Source organism: Scylla paramamosain, chromosome 14, assembly GCF_035594125.1.
Source record: "Scylla paramamosain isolate STU-SP2022 chromosome 14, ASM3559412v1, whole genome shotgun sequence".
In the NCBI taxonomy this organism is placed as follows: Eukaryota; Metazoa; Arthropoda; class Malacostraca; order Decapoda; family Portunidae; genus Scylla; species Scylla paramamosain.
This window is the reverse complement of record NC_087164.1, coordinates 6102423-6119922: the sequence shown is the minus strand read 5'-3', so window position 1 is coordinate 6119922 and position 17500 is coordinate 6102423. Positions and strand designations below refer to the sequence as shown.

General features: G+C 39.4%; 1 long non-coding RNA gene across 2 annotated transcripts in view; it reads right to left on the bottom strand.

Annotated features, from left to right (window-relative positions):
• Window positions 1-17500, bottom strand: part of LOC135106684 (uncharacterized) — a 132828-nt gene that overhangs the window by 63858 nt on the left and 51470 nt on the right. The window lies entirely within an intron of this gene.

Sequence of the window (17500 nt, the reverse complement as noted above, 5' to 3'; positions counted from 1 at the left end):
GGCAGAGGCAACTGCTCTGGCTATGGAGGCTGCGGCAAAAGACACTGAAGACCTACAACAGGCTGGGGAGTACCGCAGCAGTCAAGTGAACAAGATTCAGGAGAGGCGCGGGGAAGGAAGAAAAATTCAAGAGACACCGTGGGTGCGAACGAATCCTCGACCACAGTGCTACAGGTGTGGGGGTCCGCATGTGGCTCCTAGCTGTCATTTTGCACGTGCTACCTGTTTTAAATGTAAGAAAGTGGGACACTTGGCAAGGATGTGTCGAAATAAAGCAGACATGGAAAGGAAAAATGCACAAGATTGAGGGTGAAGAGGAGGACGGTGAGACAACTGGGGAAGAATACACCTTGTATACAGTGCGGGGGGCTCGTGAACCACCTGTGATTGTTCACCCAGAAGTTAACAAGGTGGCTATTCCCATGGAAGTGGATACTGGTGCTGCGGTGTCCATTATAAGTCAGAAAGTGTATGAAGAAAGCTGGAAGGATACGTGCAAGCCGGTGCTCGAGTATTCCGACGTAGTGTTACGCACCTACAGTGGAGACTTATTGAAAGTGATGGGGGAAGTGAATGTGGAGGTTAATTATAACAACCAGTCGAAAGTTCTGCCGTTGGTGGTAGTGGATGGAGACGGCCCGAGTTTGATGGGGAGAAACTGGTTGAAACAAATTAAGCTAGACTGGGCTGCAGTTTATAGTTGTCGGTCAGAGTGTGATAAGGTCATTCGCAGTTTTAGTAATGTTTTCAAAGAGGAGTTGGGTCTCATCAGAAACACAAAGGCGACCCTACATGTGGATAAGGAGGCACAACCCAAGTTTTTCAAAGCTCGCCCGTTGCCCTACGCCTTGAAAGACAAAGTGGAGCACGAGTTGGAACGGCTAGTTAACGATGGAGTAATTGAACCTGTGCAGTTCTCAGAGTGGGCGGCGCCAATAGTCCCGATAGTTAAGGGAGACAAATCCATACGTATTTGTGGGGACTACAAGATGACTGTGAACCGCGTGTCTAGAGTGGACAGTTACCCGATACCGAAGGTTGAGGATTTATTAGCAAATTTGTCAGGAGGGAAGACTTTTTCAAAATTAGACCTGTCACATGCTTATTCACAACTACCACTGGAAGAGGAATCAAAAAAATATGTAACGATAAATACACATAAGGGGTTATTCGTATATAATCGCTTACCATACGGAGTCTCCTCGGCGCCAGGAATATTCCAGAGAGTTATGGAGAACTTACTGCAAGGTATCCCTCACGTGGTGGTGTACTTGGATGATGTATTAGTGACAGGGAAGACGGAAAGGGAACATCTGAGTAACCTGACAGAAGTTTTGAGGCGTATGGATGACGCGGGGGTGAAACTGAAGTTAAAGAAGTGTGTGTTTCAGGCACCAGAAGTAACATATTTAGGACATAAAATTAATGCGGAAGGGCTGCACCCGTCCGAGGACAAGGTTCAAGCTGTTATAAAGGCACCCACACCAAGCAACATCACTGAACTAAAGGCGTATTTGGGGCTTGTTAATTATTATGGCAGATACATTCCTAATCTCTCCACAGTATTTGCTCCCTTGTACAGATTACTGCAACGGGACGTGGAATGGCAATGGGGACCAGAACAGCAGCGTGCCCTTGCCACATCGAAACAACTGTTGGCGAGCTCCAAGGTGTTGGTGCATTATGACAGCAGCAAGCCCCTCCTGCTCACCTGTGACGCGTCACCATACGGATTGGGAGCAGTCCTTGCACACCGTTTGGAGTCTGGAGAGGAGAAACCGATTGCTTTCGCATCCCGATCCCTGAGCATAGCTGAACGCAAGTATGCTCAGGTAGAGAAAGAAGGTTTGGCAATAATATTTGGTGTTAAGAAATTTCATAATTACTTGTATGGCCGCCATTTTGAGATCATTTCAGACCATCAGCCACTTAAAAGTCTGTTTAATGAAACTCGCCCAGTGCCTGTGATGGCATCAAGTCGTATCCAACGCTGGGCGCTAACACTATCGGCGTATGAATACACTATCACCCACAAACCAGGGAAAAATATAGTACATGCTGATGGGTTGAGTCGCCTTCCTCTCCCTGAATTCCCCAAGGTGACTCCAGTCCCCGGTGATGTGGTATGCGTGTTGGAGAGACTAGACCAGACACCCGTCACGTCGAGAGAGTTAAGGCAATGGACGGATAAGGACTCAACACTCTCGAAGGTAAGAGATCACATTCTGTACGGTTGGCCTGGACATATAGCAGAGGAAACACTTCAGCCTTTTTTTAGAAGGAGGCACGAATTAAGTGTCCAAGATGGAATAATTTTGTGGGGATCAAGAGTGGTGGTGCCTCAGATAGCTAGAAAAAATGTGTTGGCTGAGCTACATGCAACGCATCCAGGAGTCTCGCGCATGAAAGGTATTGCGCGTAGTCATGTGTGGTGGCCCAATATAGATAAAGATGTTGAGTCAACAGTACAACTATGTTCACAGTGCCAACAAGTGAGAAATCTTCCCCCAGACGCTCCTTTGCAGCCATGGGAGTGGCCACTAAAACCCTGGTCCAGGTTACATTTGGATTACGCTGGGCCGTTTATGGGTAAGATGTTCCTCGTCATCATAGATGCCCATTCCAAATGGATGGATGTTCACGCTACACAGTCAGCCACTTCATCTATAACTATTGAAAAGTTGCAAGTTACATTCGGGTCACAAGGACTACCTGACACGGTGGTAACAGATAATGGTACCAATTTTTGTAGCGAAGAGTTTGAAGCTTTCTTAAAACAAAATGGTATCATTCACATAAAGACATCTCCCTACCATCCAGCATCCAATGGGTTGGCGGAAAAGGCAGTTCAAATTTTTAAAAATTCTCTTAAAAGATTAACAGGAGGCTCATTGGAATCCAGAATTAGCAAGTTTCTGTTACGGTATCGAGTAACACCTCAGACTACCACAGGAGTTTCCCCTGCTGAGCTTTTAGTGGGAAGAAAATTAAAAACTTGTTTAGACTTACTGCATCCAGATGTCCAGGATAGAGTTATGAAGAAGCAAGAAATGCAAAAGTACTACCATGATCAGAAAGCGCGGCATAGGGAATTTAAAGTGGGAGAATTAGTTTATGTAGTAAACTTTTCTCCAGGGAAAAAATGGCTATCAGGCGTAATTGTCCAAAAATCCGGTCCTGTTTCTTTCAAGGTGCAGTTGCTAGATGGGAGGACTGTACGACGTCATCTCGACTATGTGAGGAGAAGAGTAAGCATAGAGGGCGAGACGGTTAACGCAGATGATGCCATACCACCTCCCATGGACCTCACAAATGGAGCAGGAATTCAGAAACATGGTTCGGCACCGGCAGGCAGCGTGTCGCCCCTAAAGGCAGGAGTTTCGAAGCAGTCCGGAGCACACAACAGCAACGCGCCGGATCAAATTCAAGAACGAGAGTTAACCTCAAGTCAAGAGTTCGAACCTGGATTGCCGCCACAACAGCAGCCGTTGGAGAGGGAAACACTGCGCCGTTCTGAGAGACTGCGCCAGAAGCCAGATCGTTTGCAGATAGCTTGGAAATAAAATGTTAGGTCTCTTGCTTCACTTGTGTTAACTATTTTAATTGTTGGAGTTTTGTATTACTTTTGCTAGTTTTAGTTACTATGTTTATTTTGTTTTTTGTCTCGTGTTTGCGGGTTTTAGCGTTTCTTATAACTTGTATCGAATATTTTTTTTTCTAGTCTTTCTAATTGATAAGTTTTAGTATCTTCTGTATCTTTTTTAACATTTTGGTTGTAAACTTGATTTTATGGTTTCTAACCTGAGTTTTTTTTAAAAAAAGGGAGGAGTGTTATAATTGTTACTACCAAAGTACTACTTGTCATTCACTGCTTCATGTATTGGTTTATGTATTAGTTCATACTAGTTGATTTCGGAAGCTTCTCTCTGTATGGAGCCAGTTCAGCTCCAGCCGGCAAGCGGGTAGCCGCTCCTTAATACATTGTTACCCCTGGAGTCCATCTCTTACTACGTCTCAATCCTGCAGTTATTACACAGACAAAACCCATTAACTCCAAACACAAAGATTTTTTTTTTTTTCCGCCAAGTCTCCGCTTCATTTCTTCACATCCTCACAATCTTGCTGCAGCCTGCTCCTGCTGCTGCTGCTGTGAACGCCCCAAAAATCCACAGACAGAAGTTTTAGCGAAGAAATAATTTTCCGTTCGTTCGGTTTTGGTCTGGATTTCTGCTTGATTGTGACGGTCATAAAAGTCCTTCCAGCCAGTGTTATTGCCTTTCCTTTTCATTTTACTTCGTGTTCTCCCTGAGTTTCGATCACTGCCATTGGACCTCAAGAGAGGGAGTGGAACACAGATATACTAATCATGATATGAAGTGTATAAACACAAATAAGTAATTATGGAAGCAATCTATAAGAACAAGTTGAAAATACTTTTCAGCTAAGGCTTGATATTCCTTACAAGCGAGAGCCAAGATATAAAACTACAAAGAAACTGAAAATGAAACCAAAAATATAACAACAGTGGCATTCTAGCTGGCGGCCTTTCAGGAGATATACTTCACATTTATTTATGTTTAGAATTTACCAATATCTATCCATTTCATATTTCTCAAAGACAGACACGGACACCACAATAAAATACGAAGTGATGCGTATTTTTGCTGTATTTGAACACAAGAAGTACGGAAAAAAAGCAGGTGGCGTGAATGAGCTTGGATGTGAAAGAAGACGAAAGGGCAACAAATAGTAGAGAAGTGAAACAGCTGATCAGAGAGGGAAGAGGAAGGAAAGAAGGGAGTGGATTGAGCTAGAGTGTAGTGAAGAGGAACCTTTTGTGGAGAAGTATTTGCCTGATAAGAGGGAAGAGGACAATTGTTTGAACTGACTTTGCCCACCAATTGGAAAGTGTTGGAGGGAAGGGTTGCAGTGAACAGAAAGGGTGAAGCCTATTTTGATGGAGTAACCATTGAGAAAATTAAAAGAACAGTCGCAGTAGAATGTTTGACGATGAAAAATAAAAGGGAAAAAGAGTTAATAATAAAGTACAGAAATTTATGAAGGAAAAACATACATGATAAATTAAGTATAGATTAATGTAAAAAAAAAAAAAAAGACATTATATTATTCATTATTCATATGGGAAAAATATGTATTGTCACCGTCAACACAAAAGAAAAATATCTAGAGGGTGGAGAAACATGTTATGCATTAATAACAAAAGTTGGTTAGAAATATTATTCATGAAAGAGACAAATTGAACTGCAGATATCGAGATGATGTTTGGGGAGAGAGGTTGGAAGAAAGAATTGGGAGTCTGAAGGGGATGGTCAACCAGGTCTCCGCATGGCTTTGATTACTCCCACTACACCTGACGCTGAAAATAATGAATTTGGTGGGAATGTGCTGCTTGATATGCTGAGAGAGAGAGAGAGAGAGAGAGAGAGAGAGAGAGAGAGAGAGAGAGAGAGAGAGAGAGATCGTATGTGTGTGTGAGAGAGAGAGAGAGATTGTGTGTGTGTGTGTGTGTGTGTGTGTGTGTGTGTGTGTGTGTGTGTCTGTGTGTGTGTGTGTGTGTGTGTGTGTGTGTGTGTGTGTGTGTGTGTGTGTGTGTGTGTGGTGTGTGTGTGTGTGTGTGTAGAATCTCTCTCTCTCTCTCTCTCTCTCTCTCTCTCTCTCTCTCTCTCTCTCTCTCTCTCTCTCTCCTCTCTCTCTCTCTCCTCTCTCTCTCAACATATCAAGCAACGCATTCCTGCAAAACTCAAGATTTTCAGCGTCGCGTGTAGTGCGAGTTACCGAAGGGATGCTAAATAACCATTCCAACAAGCTCCTCTAACGCATCCAGTTCTTTCTTTCACCCTCTCCCCAAACCTCAATCTCTTACCTATCTGCAGCTCAATTTCTCTATTCCACAACAACACTATAACCAACTCAGAGAGAGAGAGAGAGAGAGAGAGAGAGAGAGAGAGAGAGAGAGAGAGAGAGAGAGAGAGGAGAGAGAAGAGAGAGAGAGAGAGAGAGAGAGAGAGAGAGAGCTTAGAAATGGCTCAGTTTCCTCGTGTGGGCAGATCGGAGGACGTTTATGTCCGTCGAAAACATAAACATCCGATCTGTCCACACAAGGAAATTGAGCACATTTCTAAACACACTCTTCCATACACACACACACACACATATATATATATATATATATATATATATATATATATATATATATATATATATATATATATATATATATATATATATATATATATATATATATATATATATATATATATATATATTATATATATATATATATATATATATATATATATATATATAATATATATATATATATATATATATATATATATATATATATATATATTATATATATATATATAATATATATATATATATATAAATTAGTCAAAGGAAGACGGAAAAACAGAGGGAGTTCTAGCAGAATTGCATAGTGCAAGCATGTACAAGGACGTGCAAATAAAAAACGAAAGCAAGGCAAAATTATTTCAGAAGCTGAAATAATTTTGCTTTTATTACTGTTAAACACTATTTCGTGCACCACCTATAAACATGACAAAGCTTTATAATGTCCCTCTGATCTTAGTCACTTTTTTAAAGAAATATACGCAGCCGTGCACCTTCTGAAGTCAGATGTATGTATGGAAGTTACTTGACTGGTATAATTTCATTCCAAAGATTAATAAAAACTAGCAAAGTAAATAGAAAATATTCTTTGTCATTTTCTCATCGTTCAGGGATGAGGAATTAAAAATATAATAACCAAATAAAAACTTTAATTATTATTTCTTTTTATGTAAAAGGGTGACTGGTCAAAGGCAACAAAAAACATAAAAAAGAGCCCACTCAAATGCAATCTCCCAGAACAACATCAGGTAGAATGAAAAAAAAAAAAAAATAGAGGATAATTGTCTTAACTACGAAGTCACCTTACCTGAAGGGATCCTTAATGCGAAGTCTAATCTTAACGCAGTGCTACACTTGGGTGAACATCATTCCCAGCACTAGCTACCATCACTCCCAGCATCGGTTAGAAAGGCATGTTCTATTTATACTATTAAGTCTACACACTGTTAATATTTTGTAGTCTAAGCATCCTGATGCTGCCACTATCAACCGAATGATAAAACATGGGAGGGGTAAGGTTACTCTAGAAGCAGTGGTCCCCAACCTTTTGTAAGCTGTGGGATACATCCGTCGTTGTAAACACAGTGGAGGGCGCCCGTCCCAAATATATATATATATATATATAGAGAGAGAGAGAGAGAGAGAGAGAGAGAGAGAGAGAGAGAGAGAGAGAGAGAGAGAGAGAGAGAGAGAGAGGAGAGAGAGAGAGAGAGAGAGAGAGAGAGAGAGAGAGAGAAAATCTTACCTTTCAAAAATTTAATGAGAAGACTGGGTTTGCATTCCTTCTGCTAACTTGGATATCTCGGGGGTGTAATTTGTAGCTGCTAATCTCATGTAGTCATTTAGGTGACTGCCAGTTAGACGTGACCTATACTTGGATTTTTAAATTTTCATTGTTGAAAATCCCGATTCACACCTGTATGTTGGCCCAAAGCATGAAGGTAAATCTCTGATAAACTTCCTTCAGAGGTGGAAACTTCTCCAACACTACTAATGTCCAAAATTCGGGGGTGATTTGCTTTGCTTCTCACTTCTAAGTTACTTTGCAACGTAATAATTTCAATCTCCAGGTCAGAGACGTTCAGGTTGAAAAGTAATCCAAGTTAAGATGCAGTGTCGCTGACATCACAGTTGCAAAATGGGTTAGATATGAATGTGGCTGGTGGCAGAACATTACTGAAGTGTGCAGATTTTTTTTTTTTATACTCATCTAAATTATATTGAGCTGATTTGTAAGTATGAACACTGCACTTCAATTTTCCTGTGTTCAGTCTTTTTTGCAGCGAATGGAAGTGTTGTAAGAGCTCTTTAGAGACCTAGGATATCCATACCTTCAGCTTATTTATGAAGGCATTTACTGAACTTATCATTTGTGACAGAGTTTTCATTTGTCATTGCAACTCTAAATTTAACTCCCTGAGCTTAGATGTGACGTCAGTTTAAAATGCCAAGTCAGCTAGACGTTGTGAATCATCGAGTTCTTCATCTGAGTCCCCTTTCTTGCAAAAAAAAAAAAATTGTTGATTTCAGGAATTAGCTGTTCAAATCTTTGGAAAACTTGCCCCCTGCTTAGCCAACGCAGTTCTGTGTACAAGACAAGGTCACCATACTGAGCACTCACATCATCCAGGAGTGCTTTAAAACAACCTGTGGTGAAGAGTTCTAGCACGAATAGAATTAAAGATTTTCATAACCACCTTCATTACATATTCATAGTTAATAACTTTTGAACAGAGCACTTACTGATGATGATGCAATGATAACTAGTGAACTGAGGGAATGCAGGATAATTTTTGCACAGTGCTACAAAGCCAGTATTGCTACCTAATCATAGACGGGACACCATCTGTTGTTATTGACACAAGCTTTTGAAGAGGTAAATTGACCTTGTCTACAAAACTCTTAAAAACTTGATAAACGTCTGCACCACGCGTTTTCCCCCCTTCAGCGGTAAGAACACAAAAAAAATCTTTCAACGCTGTCATCAGAAAAAAAAAAAAAACATGCACACAAATACACTTAACTGGGTTTCGTCCACAGAATCTCTCAATTCATCAAACTACAGGCTGAATAAACCACGTACATTCTTCAAGATCAGCTTTTATTTGATCAAACACATTTTCCGCCATCATTTATATTTTACGTGTGAATGACTGTGTTTCCCGATAAAGGCATGGATTTTATAGCAGTTACAATTTCAGTTTTATTCTTAAAGTTTTCAAACAAGGACTCAGATGCTTCAAGCCAACATTCTTTCACTGTTTCACCATCTTCAAATGCTATTTTTTCTTTTTTGCAAGGACATGAGCAACACTAAATAATGCAACTGTTGATTATTTAGCTTTGGCAAGTGGTTTCCGGAATGTGTCTAGTTGGGCTCAGATTTTAGCTTTTTTTCACTTTCTCCCCTTCTTGCATCACTGTGAGAGGGTTATTTAGAATCATAATTTTTGTGAAGTGTAATAAAATGCCTCTCTACATTGCTTTTCTTGGATAATTCAACAGTAGAATGACATATTAAGTGCACACACCTCTCTCAAATTGACAAAAAAAAAAAAAAAATAAAAATCTTCCCATTCTTCATGAAAGGCGTAATTGTGACTTCGTTTCTTTGAACTAGAAGCCATTACTGTGAATAACACAAGTGCTGAATATGCAGTTGTTTAGCAACACTGTGCAGTACTCCACGCCACTCAAAAAAGAAAGACACCAACTGCGCTGGTGAACGAAATGAGTAATGGACCTGAACACGACACGTAACGGTAAGCGTCGTGTATAGTACTCGTCTGTCCTACACCCTCACTCCCTTCTCCCCTCCAACATTCTCTCTCTCTCTCTCTCTCTCTCTCTCTCTCTCTCCTCTCTCTCTCTCTCTCTCTCTCTCTCTCTCTCATGTGTGTGTAAAAAGTAATAATTTTACTGGATTTATATTACATATTTTCTTAATTGTTATTGTCTGAATAAAAAAAGTAAAAAAAGAACTATATAGAATGTTAAAATGAAGAATGTTTCACAGTTTTCTGGTTGAACCTTGCGGGCGTCATAATATAGTGCCGAGGGCGCCATGGTGCACGCAAGCTACAGGTTGGGGACCACTGTCTTAGAGTCCTCGGAAAAAAGGTGGATACCTATATACCTGAGCAGAATTCCTGCCTAAATCGAATATAAAAGCGGGGAGATAATTTTGACTATGAGTCGCCAACACTTTTTAAAACAAATCCCTATCGCAAGTTCCCTTCTCTCTCACACAGTCACCACCACCTAAGGAGGCTCTGCCATGTCCCGACGTATTGTTAACAGGAAAATCACATGCCTTCATTTTTCATACGCGCTACAACCGTTGTAAACAAAACCTAAAATAAACATGGGTCACTGAAAGCCACCAATACCTCGCTAATGTGATATGCATGGCAGCAGAGTGCATGGCGTTCTGAGACGGATGGAGCCAAGGGCGAGCCGACAGTGGCCGTAATAACGCACTGCCTTGTTACAGTGCGGTCAGGAACATAGGAATGAATCAAACATATAAGGCGAAAGGGATGGAAAAAATATTATTATTACTTTTATTATTATTTTATTATTATTATTATTATTATTATTATTATTATTATTATTATTATCATTATTACTATTATTATTAGTAGTAGCAGTAGTAGTAATAATAGTACTATGTTATTATTACTATTATTATTGAAGTTGTTGTTATTATTGTTATTATTATTTCTATTATTTTCAGTCATGACGGACTTCTCTACTATTTATATATAGATTATGTAGTGCTTATGCGATGTGACGGTGATGACAATGTAAAGATTATGATTTTGTTGTAGTGTTATTGCCAAGGAGTGCTACTCTTAGAGTGGTATTCGGGATGTGGTGGTGATGTGTGATGTGTGGCGATGGTGGCGCTTTCTTTAGGTCATTGAGGGTGTTGTGTAAAGTTTATGATAGCACTGGTGTTGGTGGTGACATGGTAGTGCTGGCGAGTGTATACCGCTGCAGTGCTAATGATGGTGGTGTACGATAGGCGATACAGCTATGTGATATTACAGTGATAGTGGTAGAGGTGTTATGTGGTGGAGATGGTGTTGCGGTGTGGTTTTAGTGTTAAAAAATGGATGTGATGCACTACTGCGGTGGTGGTGGTGGTTTGTTGAAATATGGTGTAATAATGACGCTGATGTTTGTCACAGAGCAACTTTTATTATAAACTGACCTTCGTCTGTATAAAAAAAAATACAGCTATATTATAATATATATTCTATAAATCTTTATAATTTTCATTGTATTTTTTTTTATTAAGCTCATACAAAAGCTTTATGTGACAATTCTTATTTACACTATAATGTTTGACATCTTCCAGTCTTCTTACTTCTTCTTATTCTCTTTTTCCCATTTAGAACAGTCATCTCGTCCTGCTGATCTACATTACCTTAACCTTATTATTCCCATCATAATAATTATCACATTTTTTTCTGTTCTTCATTCCTCCTCCTCCTTCTCTTTCTATTCCTTCTCCTCCTCCTACTCTTTCTCTTATTATGCAGTCTCTTCCCCGGAAATCTCCTTTCTCTCTCTTCTTAATGTATTGCCTTTCTTTTCTGTACGAATTTAACTCTCCTGCTTTCAACAATAGTTAATTCAGCTTCATTTCCCACCATCCCCTTTCTCTCTCTCTCTCTCTCTCTCTCTCTCTCCTCTCTCTCTCTCTCTCTCTCTCTCTCTCTCTCTCTCTCTCGTGTGTGTGTGTACAAGATATTTATGTGGTTGATCTTGTAATTTCAAGTTATAATCTTATTGCAAACGCATCTGTCAACTCACACAACAAATAACTTTAATAGCATCTTGCGGTCGAAAACATTCTGATTTATTTTGAAAACAAATAAAAAAAATACAGACTTTCGTCAACAAAATATCATGGGGAAAATGCAGAAAAAAGTAAAGACAAAGGAAAAGAAAAGTACTCAGAGAACTCTACCGAAATTATCAGTAGTTATATATATATATATATATATATATATATATATATATATATATATATATATATATATATATATATATATATATATATATATATATATATATATATATATATATATATATATATATATATATATTTTAATTTATTTATTTTTTTTTTTTGCGTAATTTGGTTCAGACACACAGGCAGACGGACAGATAGACAGACAACGAGAGAGAGAGAGAGAGAGAGAGGAGAGAGAGAGAGAGAGAGAGAGAGAGAGAGAGAGAGAAGAGAGAGAGAGAGAATACGTTTGAGCAAAATAAAACGGACGTGTGCATTACGTAGTAAAAAGGATCAAAACCTATCACACGACTAGATCCACTTTATCTATAAATGTTTTTGCATAAATCATATTTTTTTTGTTTATATTTGTGAAACATCACAGATTGTAATGGAATTTTTAGCAAAGTACCATTAAGTCTCTCTCTCTCTCTCTCTCTCTCTCTCTCTCTCTCTCTCTCTCTCTCTCTCTCCTCTCTCTCTCTCTCTCTCTCTCTCTCTCTCTAACACACATTTACACACACACACACACACACACACACACACACACACACACAGATGCAGCAATTAAACATTCTCTACAACAAAAAAAGGATCGAGATAGCCGAAAGCTTAGTACTTTAATACTGTCATTTTTTTACAGAGAACAGTAAACATATTGTCTCTGTCTGGCAGAGACATCATATGTTTGTGTAACCTAGTGTCAGTCAACAGATTTTAAGATCTCTTGAAGCATTAGAACGTCCGGAAGTGCTTTATACAATAAAGAAGGGAAGGAAAACTGACAGAGCAAAAGAGGAGTGAGTCACAGACATAGGGTGATGGTGAAAGTTCAAAGACGAGAGAACGTTTGAAGGCTATGATGATGAGAGTTAATGGAAGCAAGGAGCGCACTAACTCAATGTTATAACGGAGGCACCCTACTTTAATTATGCTTCTACGCCTTCCACTTCCCGCCCGTCTGTCACTTTCTTCCTCCACCCACCTACTCTCTCTCTCTCTCTCTCTCTCTCTCTCTCTCTCTCTCTCTCTCTCTCTTTCTCTCTCTCTCTCTCTCTCTCCACACTCATTCGTCGTCACTTCCAGAATCAGAAATTTTTGTCGTGTTGATTTACAGGAACTCGAATTATCAATGTCTCTTTCACCCATCACGTGTTGAATATTATACAATGTCAATGTTTCATTAAAAAAAAAAAAAACGTAGTATCCTTTCTGTGTATAAAACAGTGCAATAAACTTGCCAATCAGTGATACAGGTATACAATTTTACGTTCTGTTTCCCCATACAAATCCCCAATACAAGCCCGTAATTTTTATTTCTATTGCTGTTGTTGTTGAGGAACCCTCTTCTTTATAATATACGTGACGCGATAAATTTGTTGCTTTGACAATGTATAAACTCTCTCTCTCTCTCTCTCTCTCTCTCCTCTCTCTCTCTCTCTCTCTCTCATCTCTCTCTCTCTCTCTCTCTCTCTCTCTCTCTCTCTCCCGTGAAAGGTTAGTTTTTGCTTCAGTGAGCTGTCTTGCTAGCCTTAATCCCTCTCACGTGCGCGTGCTGGTATTTATAAAGGGGGAAATAGATTTAGTGCACTGCCTTCCCTGTTTACTAGGGCCAACATTGATTAGTTAGCATATTTATTTCCCTTTCCATCATCATTACCACACCCTACCACCACCACCACTTCCACCACCACTAGTACTACCACCGCCACCACCACCACCACCATCAGAGTAACGATCTCACACCCTCTACCGCCACGCTCGTTTACATTCATTATTTTCGCAAATTTATCTTCCACGGGGTATTTGGGTTGAAAATAGAAAGACAATGACTAAGTGAAAAAGAAACGAGAGTCATATTTCGTATTTGTTATTTCTTCACAGGATTGGGAGATTTAGAAATGAAACTGACCTTTGCGAAAAAATAAGGGAACAAAATCCTGAAGTGTTAAAATAAAAAAAGTAAAATATGTTAGGGGGATGTAGCTTAATATCGTAGTAGTAATGTAAAACATACGACTTTTACCGCTGTTACGAATATGAACATTTCTTTTTAGAACAGCGTATGTGGTGGTGGTGATGATGGTAATGATGATGATGATGATGATGATGATGATACAAGGACAGCCTATTGTTCTCAATCAGCCACGAGTTCGTTATTATCTAATAAAACACTTAAGGAAGTCTCATTCATTTACAACCAGGACTCGTAAATATGCAAAGTGGGATGAATAACTGAAGCCGCTTGAGGAGACTCCCTACCTCACGCTGCTCCAGGCTCTCCATTCACACATTGCAGTCTCCGTGGCAGGCCTGGAGATCCCTCACTCTGATTTTCGATGGACCAAGACACTTCATCATTAATAGTTTCTCTTGCACACTGATATTTCCTCACTTTCGTTTCTCCATCCACATGTGCTATTTCACATTTTCCTCAGTTGCCTCATCTTCATCACATTCAATCTCCTCTTTTTTCCTACTTCCGTTTCCCATTTTCGGTTCCAAGCAAACCAGTCGGTAACACTACATCGATAAAAAAAAATTTTTCTTTACATTCACTCCAAGTAGCCTACAACGAAACACCAAATTAATTCTTCCTCACACACAAAAAAAAAAAAAAAATTGTAGTATTACTAATTTAACTCGTGAGGAAAAATGTATTTCGATTTCTTCACCTGAAAAGTTTTGTGTCAAGTCTTTGTTTCCGCTTACTAGTCTTCCTTTATAAACAACCATGTAAAAAAGAATTCCAACATTATCGGGGATAATATTTCTGATACTTCTGTATATGTACTCGTAGATGTATGTTAAGGATGCGATAGAAATGACACAGAAGCCACAGCAGGTGTTAGAGCGAAGACGTGAGAGACAGGACATAATGATAATTCCTGAACAACAGGTCGAGGAAGAAAGGAGTGCATGGAGAACAAAGAAGGGAGAGATCCGAGATGGAAAGCCTGCTAACAGAAGAGGGATGTGCTGGGAGAGAAGCATGGAGGTGGAGAGAGAGGGAGAAGGACAACGAAAGTACAAAAAGCGAAAAAGAAAATATATGGATGCTTGTATTATGAAGGAGCACGGCAAAAGGTAACGAAGGAACAAGTGAATTAAGAGCGATGGGCGAACACTGATTATCTTATTCTATTTCACCCATGAAAGTAAAAAGCGTCTTACTTGCACTTTCACGTTAAAAGAAAACTATTAAAGTTTATAAAGCGAATCAGGGAAAGGAAAACTCGCAAAATACAGCAGGTTGAAGAATTTTTTACAAGTTAAAGAGTTGCAAGCACTCCAATAAGGATGACAGCTGGTCTCGTTAGCCTAATTACATTCTTCTAGGTGATTATCCTAAACAAAAGACTTCACTCGGCCATGTAAGGCAAGGTGGAGGAAGCCTACATATTTGACATGTTTCTAAAAGTCGTGGCATTAAATTCAATGATATTTATTCCACAACTGCAGTTTCACTTGAGTTCTCAGTCTGCTCCAGCATTGCATTAATCATCAGTTACTTTTTCTTTAGGTGTTATGGGTATTCCAAATTTACAAGCTATAAGCACTATCCAGCAACAGAACTCACAACTCTCTCTCTCTCTCTCTCTCTCTCTCTCTCTCTCTCTCTCTCTCTCTCTCTCTCTCTCTCTCTCTCTCTCTCTCTCTCTCTCTCTCATTCTTTTGTGGAAAAGTAAACATCACCCTCCCTCCTTCACCCACCACTTCGATAGTAAGCTCTCAGATTTTTCGCCAACCTTTTTTTGAACCTTTTCACTAACTTTTAAACTTTAGGAGAGTATCAAGACACCTCGTAACTTAACTTTTTGGAAATTCTACTCCTGCTCTCTTTTTTTCACAGTTTTAAATGTTTATTTATTTATTTTTTTATTTAGCATTTGTTTTTCATTACGAAGAGATACTTCTCTCTTGATTAAGTAAGAGTTAAGAAAGTTATAAAGCTGAGAAGACATTATCCATGTTGATTAGTGAAGACATAAATCGGTAACGGTAATGATTGGCAACTCTTGCAGACCGGGAATGAGAGCGAACAGAAAGTTATTTAGGAAAACATTATGAAAAAGAGTAGTAACAAGGAAGGCTTTGACTGGATACTGAAGACAGGTGGGTGAAGGGAGGCCGTGGAACGAATACCATTTGACGGCATTTATAAATCTTTTATATAGAGTACCTGTCCATCTCGCTCACCTTCAATATGTGAGGCCGGTAATAATCCATAGGAGGCTGATAATTCATGAAGCTGATGCAAGGCTCCCACCATCGCAGAAGCAGAAGTTCTAATTCAAGAATCTTGTGGAAGAAGATATTTTGAGATGAAGACGTGTGGAAAGGCCAGCATTATTATTCTCAATCAAAAACCGAAAAAAATAAATAAATAAAAGTTGGTGATTTCGTAGCAGTTATCAAGAAATGTTATTAGTTTTCTTTAGAATGAAAGCATGGGTTTTCCACAGATGGAAGAAGGAGACAGCGAGCGATAGTGTGATTTAGTGACATTTAACTCAGTTTTCGATAGATTATAAGTAATATGCAAGAAAACAAAAATAATGAGAAAGAGAGAGAGAAAAAAAAAAAAAGATAGACGAACAGAAGCACACTAAACATTCACGCCACCCTCCATCGAAAACTTACGAAGAGTTTGGAATCAACAACAAAGATTTCAATAGAGATTTCAAGTGATGATGACTAATTCAGCTGCGAAAGTATGAAGACCGCCAGCAAATCAATCTTCACTGAGTCCGTTTTTCTTCTGAGGAGAATATTTTGATGGGAAAAATTTTCACAAATCTTTAAAGTATCTAAATAAAAAATAAAGAAGAGAGCAAAGTTATGGGAGAGTATTTTAAAGGATTAGAGATGTCATCCTTCTTTGCAGCAAGGCGAAGCCCACCAGAATTCCCGATAAGGAGGAAAAAAGCTCAGAGAGAGAGAGAGAGAGAGAGAGAGAGAGAGAGAGAGAGAGAGAGAGAGAGAGAGAGAGAGAGAGAGAGAGAGAGAGAGAGAGAGAGAGAGAGAGAATACAGTTCTTGGAGACCATCAGGATCACGACCTTTTGAGCACCTAGAAAATTTAAAGAAAAAGAAAGAAAACGTTACATGTTATCCAAATTGTGGAGAAGGCAGATTCTAATAAACAAAGCCACATGGCACATGCAGTGGAAGGCTGAGATTGTTCCTTCCTCTTCGTGTTGTGTTGCGAGAAACACACCAGACACACAGACGAAATATGGAAAGCTACATGTCTCTCCCCTTCTCAGTTCACATCATACGTTAGGTCGCCATGTCAGTCGCGTGTGTATCAGCTTGCCACCTCCGGCCTCGAAATGGACTTGCCGGTAAATGAGGGTTCTTGTATTCATCTCATACGTCAGTTGGTTCAGGATTACACGCGTCAAACATAAACAAGCCCGACGACTCCACCTGTCCAGTGTCCATGGCATTTCTCACGTAGTACGACACTTTTGTATTGTATTGTATTGTTTGTTTGTTTAGCTGTGTGTGTGTGTGTGTGTGTGTGTGTGTGTGTGTGTGTGTGTGTGTGTGTGTGTGTGTGTGTAAGTGTCCTCCTGAATAGTGAGGCGGTAGATGTGATGCAGAAATAAAATACGATAGAATTATACAGACAGGATCGTATAAAAGCGTCATATACAAAGATAATAATAATCCGGATCTTACTGTTCATGACATTTACAAGAAGCATGTGAAAAACGAGCTCTATAAGCCATTTTTCATTAGGCTTCGAGTGCCTGTTCATACTTTATGTTGTGAGACAAGGCGCTGAAGCAAGCGGGACGTGGCAGGCTGCCAATCG